Below are 13,893 nucleotides of genomic sequence, written 5' to 3' on the forward strand. Positions count from 1 at the left end.
TGTTGGCCGTTTTCATTCAACTTCCCAGTGCCAAAATGGCCTAGGCACATGGGCCAAGAGTTGTGATCAGCACCAACTCTAGTGTTAAAGTCTCTGAGCATGAACAGTGGTTCTCTCTCGGGGATTTTTTTGATAGTAGCTGCCAAATCATTGTAGAATTTGTCTTTGACTTCTGTTGTGGACGACAGTGTTGGTGCATATGCAGTAATGAGGGTGACCAGTCCCGCTGATGAGTGGAGTTGCAGACAGGATTCTTTCACTCCCCAGATAGATAACCCCACCTTGCACTGAGTGGTCTGGGGATAATTTCCAACACAAATTAAAATTCCAGGATATTAAGGGTTAGAGATTTGCATATATCTCTTTTATTTCCACACCCTATAAGAATACAATCACTCCCATCCCAAACTGAACCAATGGATTCTCAACTTAAGCGTAGCACTTCTACTTCATTATGGTTTGCTGATAAACTGAAATACCTGTGCAGAATTCCTGCTGTGGAAGCTGCCATGGTGGCAGCTTTCTGATAGTAGAAAGCTTTTCATCCCTTCTGTGCTTAGATTTAGGAAAATGTTTGTTTTCTGTCTGATACATTACAGGTTGGGGCCAATGGCAATAGATTTGTTAGAACTTTTTCTTTGGACTACTAGCTAATATTTAGACAAACTGTTTACATTTGTTCAGGTAATAATGCTACAAGATGCCCATACTGTAGGTCTACTTCTGTGTGAATCCTGCAACTGAATGTGAATCTAAGAGACTAAAATGTCCCCTCCCTATCCTGATGCATGAGGCTTAAACAGTAAAAATATAAAACATGTTTCTACTGCTTGCTGTGAGAGCCCATAATAATAAAAATACACATACACACACACACACACACACACACACACACACACACACACACACACACACAGTGAACTTCTCTATGCTATTTCAAACTATTGCTATGGCATTACAGAAGATATCTGGCAGAAAGCCTGACTATTAAAATACAAGTTACAGTAGTTTGATCTATAAATGCAATTTCCTCCCCCACCTCCTCTTGAAAGCTTTACCCTCCTTCATTTGTGTGGAACTCCTGTGGTTCCTGTGTTAAGTGATCTAGTTCTAAACAAGTGCACCAGGGAGTCTTTACAATGAAGTATTAATTGTCTACTATACGATAGGAAGCAATGTGGATTGATCAATGTAGCTAATGCAAGTGTTCTTGTCTCGGCCAGCAGACAAAACATTTATACAAAACACAGATCAGTTTACATAGAAGATCCTGAAGCCTGACACAGAAAGCACTTAAAGGGATGAACACTATTGAAATAATAGAAAGGAAACCAGTCACAGCCAAGAAGAAACTTCATTAAGCTTCATTTGAAGATTTCTGCATACTGGACTCTTTAGAAGTTATACATTAATATACCGTATTTTTCGCTCCATAAGACACACTTTTTCTCCCCAAATACAGGGGGAGAAAGTATGTGCGTCTTATGGAGTAAATACAGCAAAAAAAAAAGGGTCCAGCCACCACCACCCAGAAGCCCCCCATTGCCATGCTGGGAGGCCTCTGAACTGGCACCAGAGACTGCTTGCTGTTTGGACCTCACCATTCTGCACTGCTAGCTTTCCAGGATCTGCTTCCTGCAGCCCTCCTGGAAAACCAGCAAGGCCAACAGGCCTATGGCAGCGAAAACAGCCAAGGACCAAAGGGGAAAGGGTGAGTCTAGAAAGACCAGGGGAAACCATAAACACAGTCCCCCACTTAGGCAGTTGATTTTCCCACATTTGGGGAAATCACAGGGGTCAGCACATCCAAAGTGCAATAGATGAGCCTTACCCTGTGAAAACCACTTTTACAATAATGGTATCTCCCCTGCCAGGTATGAGTTAGAATGGCCCCTGAAAATTCTTCCCCTTTCTGTGCCCTATCCCCCAAAGGCATGGTGACACCCCGGCTGCACCTCCTGATCAGAACAGGGCTGCACAGCCCCAGTCCTGAAAGAGGCCAAGAGACCTACTCAGAGTTTTGGGGTGCCCCACAGGACCCCCATCAGGGGCTGGAAGGTTCCTCCCACAATCCTCCAGTGCACAGATATTAGCATACCTAATATGCAGGAAAGGCAGGGAAAGCGGGGAAATTCAAACTTTCAGTTAGTGAAGAGGCTGCTTGTCTGCTTCCTTGCTAGTACAAGCAGTTGGAGAGCTGGGAGAGAGACCTGGGAATGCCTGGTATTGTCATTTTAAAATGTAAAAATTAGTTTAAAAGCTGCTTGTTTTGGGTTAAACCGTGCTTGGGTGAAAAGGTGCTCCGTTTGAGTTGAAACCTGCTTGTGTAGAAACGTTCATGCTTGCCTTAAAAATCTGCTTGTTTTTCTTTAAAAGCTGCTTGCTTTGGGTTAAACCGTGCTTGGGTGAAAAGGTGCTCTGTTTGAGTTGAAACCTGCTTGCCTGGGAAGCCTTTCAGACCAGTGCCGATCAGCAGTTAGGTGGGGAGAGGAGAGGGGGCAGGAGCGGAGAAGAGCACAAAATGGCTGCCGTCTGCCTGCTTGCTTTTAACTGTTTGGGGCTCTTTTTTTACTGTTCTGGGATCTACCAAGGCACTGTGAAGAGCTGGGCTCAGTCTACAGCAGTGGTTCTTAACGTGGGCGATAATGCCCCCCAGGGGGCGATTTCATTTTTCAGGGGGGCAGTAGAATGAAAAGGGGCGGTGTGGGGGCGCCGGAGCAGAAGGGGGGCGGTAGGGGGGCGCTGGAGCAAGCCAAACCTGTGAAGATGGCTGCAGCCTTTTTACAGTGTGCATGAATATATATTTTCCTCCAATCTTAATTTAGTTTCAAAGTTTTTGTCTTGAAATTTTTAGTTCCTGCATTGTGGTTTGTTTTTATGCCCTTTTTATATTTCTTTTTGCGTCTTAAAATTCGTTTGCAACTAAATCATTAAATGTTTGTTTGTTTGTTTGTTTGTTTTATTTTATTTATATCCCGCCTATCTGGTCGTGTTAGGACCACTCTAGGCGGCTAACAACATGTTACTTTTTTTTCTTGGAACTGAATTTTGTTTTCAGGGGTTATTGGATTTAAGTGTCTTAAATAAATAAATAAATAAATAAATAAATAAATAAATAAATAAATAAATAAATAAATAAATAAATAAATAAATAAGATATCACCGTGGGGAGGGGGGCGATGATAACTTCCTCAATGGCTCAAGGGGGCGTTTCTTTCAAAAAGGTTAAGAACCACTGGTCTACAGTACCTGGTAAGAGACTTTCTTTTAATTTTTAAAAAGTTTCTGACCTTTTTTCCCATAAGAATGCATTAATTAATTTTCAATGCATTCTTATGAGAAATTTGGATTTGACTTGCAAACTTTTCAACTAGTTCTGGGCATCTAATAGAGAATGTATTTCCAAAGGGTGTTGCAGCAAGGAAACTAACTATGCCTCGTGACTTCTAACTGGATTACAGTACCTGTTTCCTGATTTCAGCTACTATAGTTTGTATTCAGGTTTTTTTGGGGGGGGGGGCTCGTCAAGAACATTGTTCATGGCTGTTGTGCCTTGCATGCTATAAATGTTCAATTCTTTCTACATATGAAGATTGGTACAAAACATTTTCTCCACAAACAATAGTGGCTCAATCATTCTACAGTTATGGTCTATAAAGTAGCAAGAATGTTACGTGCTGTCTCTCAGCCACTCAGTGTCATTTACCTGCGTGTTCTTACCGTGTGCAGAAACACAGAAAAGTTATTTGCTGCCAGAGTTATTTTCATAACTGATTTTTACAGTGGTGCCTCGCAAGACAAATGTAGTTTGTTCTGCGAGAATCGCTGTCTTGCAAAAAAAATTGTCTTGTGAGGTTCCCTATGGGGGAACCTCACAAGGCGAATGAAATTTATTCGTTTTGCGAGGCATTGGTCTCGGGGGGGGGGGACCTGTCTTGTGAAGCATGGCCATAGAAGAATGTCTTGCAAGGCACCATAGTGATTGCAAAAACCAATTGTCTTGCAGGTTTTTCATCCCGCGAGGCATTCGTCTTGCGAGGCACCACTGTACTTTTATTTGTTTTTAATGGAGGAGGTGGGTTAGAGTAGCCATATTTTACACAAACAAGCAAAGGAAATTAAGACTTCTTTCTGTTTCCTATTCTTTCATTCTTTTTCATTCTTTCTTTCGTTCTTTCTATTTTAACTGCAAATTATCATACCATTTCTTCAAGCCTTTGTGAACCCCCTGGAAGAACACTGAGGCCACCAAGAGTCCGCAGACCACAGTTTAGGGACCTATGCTCTAGAATTATAAGAACAAGCCTCTGCCATTTGTGCTCTCCTCCTCCTTTTATACTCCAGTTAGGCTGCAAGGAGACAAGAACATTTACTGTACTTAAATCTTCAAGTGACGGTGATTTCTCATTATGTCAGAGCTTAGACAGACTGTGATTAGTTTTAATTATATGCTTACTTATTTAAACGACCCCTGACAATGCTTCCAGGGCAGTTTACAATTTTTTTTAATAAATTCACAAATGTTACAATAAAAAAAACAAATAAATCAATGAGAACAGATACAAGTACTAGGTAAAGGTAAAGGTTCCCCTTGACAATTTTCGTCCAGTCGTGTTCGACTCTAGGGGCGGTGCTCATCCCCGTTTCCAAGCCATAGAGCCAGCGTTTGTCCGAAGACAATCTTCCGTGGTCACATGGCCAGTGCGACTTAGACACGGAACGCTGTTACCTTCCCACCGAAGTGGTCCCTATTATCTACTTGCATTTGCATGCTTTCAAACCGCTAGGTTGGCGGGAGCTGGGACAAACGACGGGAGCTCACTCCGTCGCGTGGATTCGATCTTACGACTGCTTGGTCTTCTGACCCTGCAGCACAGGCTTCTGCGGTTTAGCCCACAGCGCCACCACGTCCCTGATACAAGTACTAGAATGTTAAAATATTGTAACATTAAGAGTTAGCAGTAAACTTAATAAAATAAATTGTTTCTGATTAGAGATGGGGTTTTTTATTCATATACAAATATCTCTGTGTGCAGCTGGAGTTAACAAGGGTCCAACCTTGGGGTTTCCTTGCAAGGCTGCCAAGTGGCTAGCTGAGTGGCGCTCTGGAGCGATCGGAGAGAAAAGAGGGCCCACCGCCACCAGCGGATGCGTGAGTGGATGGTCCAGCCCCAGGCGATGGATCCACATTAACACCAGCTGTAGGGATATTTGTATTTGTATACAAATACCCCATTTCTATTTCTGATTAATCCTTGTTTCACTAAGCTACAGCCAAGGCTATCCAGTTTGTTATAACTCAAGAGGTACTATTAAATCAGCTGGAAACGGAAGCAAAAGCTTACAATATTCTCCTAACAACTAAGATGGAGGGGAGAGCTAAAGGAACATATAGACCCAAGGCTCATGCATGTAACCTTAAAGTACACTTTACAGTGGGCCCTTGACTTACGAATGGCCCTACTTGCAAACGTTTCGGGTTACAAACCCGATCTCATTGCAAGTAGCAGACCCTACTTGCGAACACAGATTGAGTTACGAACCCAAAAGGCAGGGAGAAAGGGCGGGAAATTCGAATTTCCTTCCCTTTCCCATGCCTTTGGAGCTTTCAAAAAGCTTCCTCCAACGTCAGCGGAAGCCCTTTGAAACCTTCGAAGCCAAAAAGGCAGGGAAAAAGGGCGGGAAGTTCGAACTTCCTGCCCTTTCTCCCTGCCTTTTTGGCTTTGGAAGCAATCTGGGCAGCCGGGGAGAAATCAGCTCCCTCCTTTCACCTGATGCTGAGTCCCCTTCGCGCCGGCTGAGCTCAGCTGGCGTGAAGGGGACTCAGCACTGGGTGAAAGGAGGGAGCCGATTTCTCCCCGGCCACCCGGCTTGCTTTTCCAAACAAACTTTTCTAGGGGAGGACTTCGGCCAGAACGGATTAATTGGTATCCAATGCATTCCTATGGGGCAAATGCATTTCAATACAAGAAAACATAAAGTAATACACACTGGGGCCAAAAATCAAAACTTTATTTATCAGCTGATGGGTTCTGAGCTGTCCATGACAAACCAGGAAAGAGATCTTTGTGTGCTGGTGGACAGCTTGATGAAAGAGTCAACCCAGTGTGTGGTGAACTATTCCAGTTCAGGTTTTTCTCTGCCTCAATGTAGAGCAGGGGTCTCAAACATGCGGCCTGGGGGCCATTTGTGGCCCGCCAGATGATAGTTTGCGGCCCCAGCCTTGCCTGGCCCCCCGAAGCGCCGACGTGTCCTCTGCTGTCATGAGAAAAAAAAAAGCCTCGCCGGCTCTCTCCCAAGACAGCACCTCTTGCACCCTTCATCCAGAACTGCAGCCTGCCAGCCAGCCCGGCTGTCTGCCAGCTAAGGAAACTCCTGAGCGGCTTCCTCGGGCTCCTGCTCCGCTTGGCAGAAAATCTGATGCGGCCCAGCCTCACCCAGACTCTGCCTCCAGTGGCCCCCAGGTAAATTGAGTTTGAGACCCCTGATGTAGAGTGTTACGTTTTTCATTAGACGAACTATTTTTTCACTCAGTTCTCCGACTTTCCAGGGTCATGATGAATCTTAATTCTCTTTTTTTAAGTAGTAACTACTGCCCCTGTCACCAGGAAACTTGAAGCACATCCCATTTACTCCTTCATCCGAGTCATTTACAGAGATGTTGAACAACAGAAGGGTCAAGCCAAAACCCTGTGTCATCCTACTTGTTAATCTTTTAAAGCAGGGCAAGGAAGGAGAAGTGGGCATATGCCAAAGTTCACTCCATTCCTGATCTCTTCCCTGATGTTGTTATATAACATTTAAGAAATAATATAAGTTGTAACTACAATTGACCTCTATGGGAGTCAAAACAGTGCTGCTCTTCTGCCTCTACTTCAAGGAACCATACAATTCAAACTTTCTTTTCATCTTGTCATGTTCACTAACAGCAGTACATAACCACAAACTCAAATGGCGGAACGTCCAATCTTGGGCTGTTCTCTATATATGCTCATTCTGTTCAAGGTTCACCCAAAGGTAATCCTTGGTAGTAAGAATTATGGAGCTGTAGCACGTTGCACAAGAAGGGGTACTTTACATGAATAAGACATTATTATCAGTTGTTTCCCAGCATATTGGCAAAATTGAGCGGTTAGAGATCTACATCAAGCTTCCTAAGGAAACCAAAGTAGACCTATAACCTTCCAGAAGACAGCCTCCTGGCCACCATAGATAAATAGGTACACCAATATTTTTTACAAAGATGATCTATAAGCCATCAAAACTATAATTCCAAATGAGAGGCCACAGTGAATCTGGCAACTTAAATGTGTGACTTCATACTCAACGTAACTTAACTCTGGTAACAACATGTATCTCCAGATGAATGGCACAGTTATGGGCACATGTATGGATCACACTATATAAATATATTCATTGTTGACCTCACTCACTGTATCCAGAAGTCTCTTCTCTATCGGACATTCATTGATATCTTCTAGACTGGCAAGGAAACACTGAAGAAATTTAACAAAGACTTCAGTAACTTTCATTCATCCACCACCTTAAGCCTTGACCAGTCTATATAAACAAGTATACTTTCCATATACCACTATGCAACTGTACAAAGGTCAAATCAATATTACATTATATTAAAAACTGAACAAGCATTACACATACTTACATGCCTCCAGCTTCCACCCAAAAGACACCATAATGTCCACAGTCTAAAGATATGCTCTGTAACAGAACTGGATTTGCTCAGAACTACAGAACAACCACTTGCCTACAGAGAATCCACAAATCTTAAATACCTACTGGCACAAAATGGGAAGTAGAAAGGTGTACAGGTTTTTATACATCCTTGTAGGTATTTCTCCCAAAATATACACTGTTATACATCAAGGTGTTTGAGTAAATTCTACATCTACAATAAAACTAAACTACTTACAGAAACAGATCTGTGAAAATGAACATACTTATGCACAACATTAATGTTCTGCTGAAAAAACTATAGAAAAACATAGATATAAGATAATCTGTCTCGCTCCCATCACATAATTGCAACTTTTATGTTTTAATAGTTATATGAGTCTTTTTCAATAATGCCTCCTGCAACAGTGCCTCCTACACAATTATCTCAAGAAAATATATATATATTTGGATAGTAAAAACACTTCCATGTGCTACTGGAATAGCTGTACAGTATTTATAATTCAGAGTGATAAATACTCATAACACTTGGTAAAAAATATCACCGAAAAAAACAGGTCTTCAGAAATATTCCAGCTTCATTTAAAACTTTTCATGAAGCCTTAGAAGTTCTTAGATGTAACCCAAATGAGCACAAACTCAACAAATCACTTATTAGTAAAGTTGTTATTTATTTGCAGACAAAACTCTGAAACACCAATAACACATTGAACAAAATGTCACACAGGCTGTTGTATATGTTTCATCAAAAATGGAAAAGCAACCTTGTGAAGTATTGCCAAATTATCCATGTCAAGGTTTTCAAAATTCCTGGCTTTCATTCAGAACTCCTGGGGAAAAAAATACAAGAGGAGACAGATTCCCACAGAGGTATATGGGTGAAGCCCAGTGATGAATACAGTACTCAGCTCATTTAGGTACACAAACAGAATTGCTGCTTACCAGTGCCCTGCTTACAAGCAATTTATTTAAATACAACAATGAGTACACAGACTTTCTCTTTCTACATCCTAGACTTCATCTACTCACACTCAGAATGAACTAAATATATATATATAATTCAGTCCCCCAAATATTGATTGATTGATTGATTGATTGATTGATTGATTGATTGATTGATTGATTGATTGCATTTATATGCCACCCATCTAGACATAGTCCACCATACACAGTTTATACTTGCAGAAAATTAGAATACATTCACTAAAATAGTTTGCAACAGTTCAGATTATGACCTGGAAACACATATCTGAAAATTGGCTGAGAAATCAACATGCAAAGAAGAAAACAAAGCATACTCTCCAACAAACATATGCATACATCTCTCTATTATTAATTCCTTCTCACATACTGTACCTCCATGATTGCCCATCCAGTTTATCTCACATACACTCCTCAGAAGGTGAAGGTTCATCAGTGATAAACATTGCAGATGTCAAAGAAGGGGTAGAATCCAGCAGAATGGAGATGGACGGCAGGTCTGATTCCATCATAGAATTACTGCAGGTTAAACTATCAGGCCCAAGGAGCGATGTGATTGGGGGGGGGGGTTGCTATCGTCCTCCAGATCAAAAACTTGATGGCGGCCTTGAAATGAGGAGACAAATCAGGGAGGTGTCCGAGAGGGACAGGGTTGTAATCATGGGGGGCTTCAATTATACTCGGATTGACTGGGTCAATGCGTGCTCGGATCAAGAAAGAGAGACCAAGCATTTCTTGACATTCTAAATGACTGTGCCTTGGAGCAACTTGTTATGGAGCCCACCACACCGGATTTAATATTGTGTGGAACTCAAGACCTGGCTAGGGATGTTAATGTCACTGAGCTGCTAGGGGACAGTGGCCATGCTGTGATCTCTTTCACTATGCATGTTGGGGGGGGGGGGAGTGTCAAGCAAATCTGACTCAAAAACCCTTGATTTTCGAAGGGTGAACTTCACTCAGATGAGGAAACTAGTTAGAAAGAAGTTGAAAGGAAAGGTAAAAAGAATCCACAAACTGTGGCAAAAGAAATATAAGAAGATGATATGGAAGGCAAAGAAAGACTCTGAGGAATGTATGACCAGCAATATAAAGGGGAATAATAAAAGCTTCTTTAAATATGTTAGGAGCAGTAAACTTGCCAGAGAAGCAGCTGGCCCTCTGGATGGTCAGGAAGGGAAAGGGGAGATAAAGGAGGAGTTGGAGACTGCAGAAAAATTAAATGAGTTCTCCACATCTGTGTTCATGACAGAAGACCTTGGGCAGATTCCGCTGCCCAAACAGGCCTTCCAGACTAATGAATTAAATAAGATACAGGTTAAAAGAAAGGATGTTTTAGACCTAATTGATAAATTGAAGAGCAATACATCACCGGGCCAAGATGGCATCCACCCAAATGAGGGTGGATTAAGGAACCTAAGGAACTGAGGAACGAAGTTGCTAATGCGGGCAAACCAGTGGATGTTGTCTCTCAGGATTTTCAGAAAGTCTCTGACGCACTCCCTCACCAAAGACTTCTGAGAAAACTCCACAGTCAGGGGATATGAGGGCAGGTCCTCTTATGGATTGAGAAATGATTGAGAACCAGGAAACAGAGAGTAGGTGTTGATGGGCAATTTGTACAATGCAGAGAAGTGAAAAGCAGTGCGTCCCAGGGATCTGTCTTGGGACTGGTGCTTTTCAACCTGTTCATAAATGACCTGGAGACAGGGATAAGCAGTGAGTACTGGGTTCTGAGCTATTCGTGTTGGATAAGGAAAGAGATCTTAGTGTGCTGGTGGATAGCTCAATGAAAGTGTCAACCCAGTGTGCAGTGGCAGGGAAGAAGGTCAATTCCATGCTAGGTATCATTAAAAGGGGGACTGAAAATAAAACAGTCAACATTATACTGCCATCCTACAAAACACTGGAGCATTGTGTACAGTTGTGGTCACCGGACCTCAAAAAAGACATAGTGGAATTGGAAAAGGTTCACAAGAGAGCGACTAAAATGATTACTGGGCTGGGGCACCTCCCTTATGAGGAAAGGCTACAGTGTTTGGGGCTCTTTAGTCTAGAGAAAAGGCGCCTGAGGAGGCACATAATATAAAATTATGCAGGGGATGGATAAAGTGGATAGAGGGACGCCCTTTTCCCCCTCACTCTATACCAGAACCAGAGAACATCCACCCAAATTGAGTGTGTTGTTAGTCTGTGGAACTCCTTGCCACAGGATGTGGTGATGGCATCTGGCCTAGATGCCTTTAAAAGGGGATCAGACAGATTCCTGGAGGAAAAGTCCATCGCAGGTTACAAGCCATTATGGGGATGTATCTTCAGGCTTAAAAGGAAAGTACCTCAAAATGCCAGTTGCGGGGGAAGGGCATCAGGAGATGGGTATCTAGTTGTCTCTGTGCTTCCAGAGGCATCTGTTGGGGCCACTATGAAATACAGGAAACTGGACTAGAAGGGCCCTTGGCCTGATCTAGCAGGGTACTTCTTATGTTCTTATGAGCTTGGGGCAATTGCTCCAAAACCAGCAACACAACTGTGCAAGGTCACTGCTGCTACAGAAGAAAATTACTTGCTGATGGACTGAAGAAGTGAAGTGGGTTTTCCAAAAATTTATGAATTAGAATTTTTTTTCAAAGTGCTAAGTATGGTATCATGTGATCAGTATATGTACTTAGTCTTTTAGCTGGCTGGATAGTGCCAATGAGCTGGAGCACCTGGTTATAAGCCAGAGTTCAGTAGTTTAATTCTCCATGCCTTCCAGGAAAAGAGCTAGCCTGTGTGACTGATCTATATAGTTCCAGAGCATTTCTGAATAGTCTACACTTAGGAAACCCTAGGAAGGATTGTCGTAAATTGGAACTGATTTAATGGTACATAATTATTACTTATTTGACTTTTATTTCCTATACAAATCTTTTCAGCATCCCACACATATTTACATTGAAATATATGACACAATGATCAGTGTCAGACTAGAAACAGAACTGGGGAGACCTAGACTCGTATATGCCACCTAGGTCAATGAGGTTCACTGTGTGGCTTTGTCAGTCATTCTCTCCTACTCCTACTTCATTGGGTTTTTTTAAGCATATCTATATTTTTGCCTTGTAAATATTATACCTGTGGACCACACAGAATCTGATCTGGAAAGTAAATGAGGTGTAGTGTTTAGAAACTCACAGGACTTTTATGAAGTTCAAGAAAAGAAATGAGATACTGTTCTGTATGTTTGCTGAAAATGAAACATGCACTAGTTACAATTTTACCGTATTTTTCACACCATAAGACGCACTTTTTCCCACAAAACAGGGGGTGGAAAGTCTGTGCGTCTTATGGAGCGAAGAAAACAGATTATATTTTCCTGTTTTCCTCTCCTAAAAAATTGGTGCGTCTTATGGAAAGGTGTGTCTTATGGAGCGAAAAATACGGTAAGTTTGGTTTTGATTTTACCTGTGAAAGGTAAATTCATAACTCAAAATATGATTAATAAGTAGTATTGAATTGTCACATGGTTTTTAGTAAAATGATTAGATGTTTGAGTGAATCTTTTTAATTCAATCTCCAGAACAGAAATTCAGACTCCAGAACAGGAATCACTTCTGAAATTTTACCAACACTGACCTTTATTACATAACCCATAAAGGAAAACGGCAGTTTGTAGTGATCACAGAATAAAATTAATTAGTGTTAGTAAGATTCTACAAGGTAGGCAGAGCTCCCAGAATGAAGAATCATGGTATTTGTAATCCAGAAAATTCAAAATTTCATCCCTACTGAAAAATCTTACTAGGACTTATTTTCAGGTTAGTTCTTATTTTCGGGAAAACAGGGTAATTTCACTGTCAACAGCCTCTAAATCTCCTTATTCTGCATTATTTGCAGTCCCATGAACTCTCAAAATTCACCTGTTATCGATTACCTTTTTCATTCACATCAGGCAAAAACCAAAACCAAAACAAAGAAGACAAAAATGTTGTGGCACCTTAAAGATTAACTGCTAGATTTTCATGTGAGCTTAAAAATATTCTGAAAACTGGAAAAAATCCATACATGGTAAAAAAAACTTTACCATTCTATGGAAAGATTTGTATTTCCTATCTTTTATTAACTGTTTCATAGAACATTAATTATGAGAATGGAACTACTGTTTTTTCTGGTTAAGACTATAAATTCATAATCAATAGACTGAACTAGTATAATGCCAGGTATTGATTGCTTACTGACATATGACCAAATTATGCACAATACATTAACAAATAAATTTAAGAGAAAACAATTTTGAGCACATTTTAATAACTGTGTTGATATTAAAACTGGAAATAAAGCTCCTAAATATTTGAAGAGAACTGAAATTATTACATCTAAGACTGTTAAAAATTGTAAAGAAGGAGAGAAAAGGGGAAATAAAGTCAACTAATGGAAGGGAAAATGACATGGTTGATTCAGAAACTGGGAGTACAGTATCAGAAGGGGGAAAATACAATTAAATAAAGTGGAGCACAATCCTAATTATTGTTCGGAGATCTGCAAGAAATTCCATAGAGACTAGATATGAAATATTCTACAAAATAAAGGAAATTCTTATGCAATACTCAATGAAGCTTAAACTTTCTTTGCAAAATGGTCAGGAGTGCCACAAGAATAGCACAAAATACTCGCTGCTTATTGGATGACCTGTTTCAACCAGTGATGAGAATAGTGGTCATGTTCAGTCAAGCTTCATTATGTGCAGCAATAGAGAGGGAACAAAAACACATAACAAGTAATGGTATAAAAACACCATGAATGGTAGGACCATTAGTCTGGGAGAAGAAAGAATAAGATCAGTTCATTTGTTTATATCACTAATGTTGTAATTTAGAAACACTGAAGAATTTTATGTAGGAAACAAATTCATGAATCTCTTACTACCTAAAGATGAAAATATTTGAAACAATTCTTAAAGTTAGAGGTTTTTGTTGTTGTTTTAAATAGTACATACAAAGTATTACATTATGATTTCAAAAGCAGGAACATTTACTAGCACCATTCCATTAATTTTCCTTTAATTGATTCATAAATTGACCATGGCATTCCTATTTTGGGAATTACTTGTAATTTAAATCCCTCTCCATTTTGACATCAGTGAAAGGTATCTAATGCCTAGGACCAGAATATAGAACTGAAGAAAAACAATTCAAAAAAATATTAAGTAATAAACAGAAATAACAAAATACGAATTGCTAT

General features: G+C 40.6%; 2 protein-coding genes and 1 pseudogene across 5 annotated transcripts in view; all 3 read right to left on the reverse strand.

Annotated features, from left to right (window-relative positions):
* Positions 1 to 13,893, reverse strand: part of LOC144588704 (uncharacterized) — a 654,446-nt gene that overhangs the window by 167,255 nt on the left and 473,298 nt on the right. The window lies entirely within an intron of this gene.
* Positions 1 to 13,893, reverse strand: part of NOVA1 (NOVA alternative splicing regulator 1) — a 212,785-nt gene that overhangs the window by 98,421 nt on the left and 100,471 nt on the right. The window lies entirely within an intron of this gene.
* LOC140703461 (U1 spliceosomal RNA) lies at positions 1,728 to 1,882 on the reverse strand (annotated as a pseudogene).

This window comes from Pogona vitticeps, chromosome 1 (assembly GCF_051106095.1).
Source record: "Pogona vitticeps strain Pit_001003342236 chromosome 1, PviZW2.1, whole genome shotgun sequence".
NCBI lineage: Eukaryota > Metazoa > Chordata > Lepidosauria > Squamata > Agamidae > Pogona > Pogona vitticeps.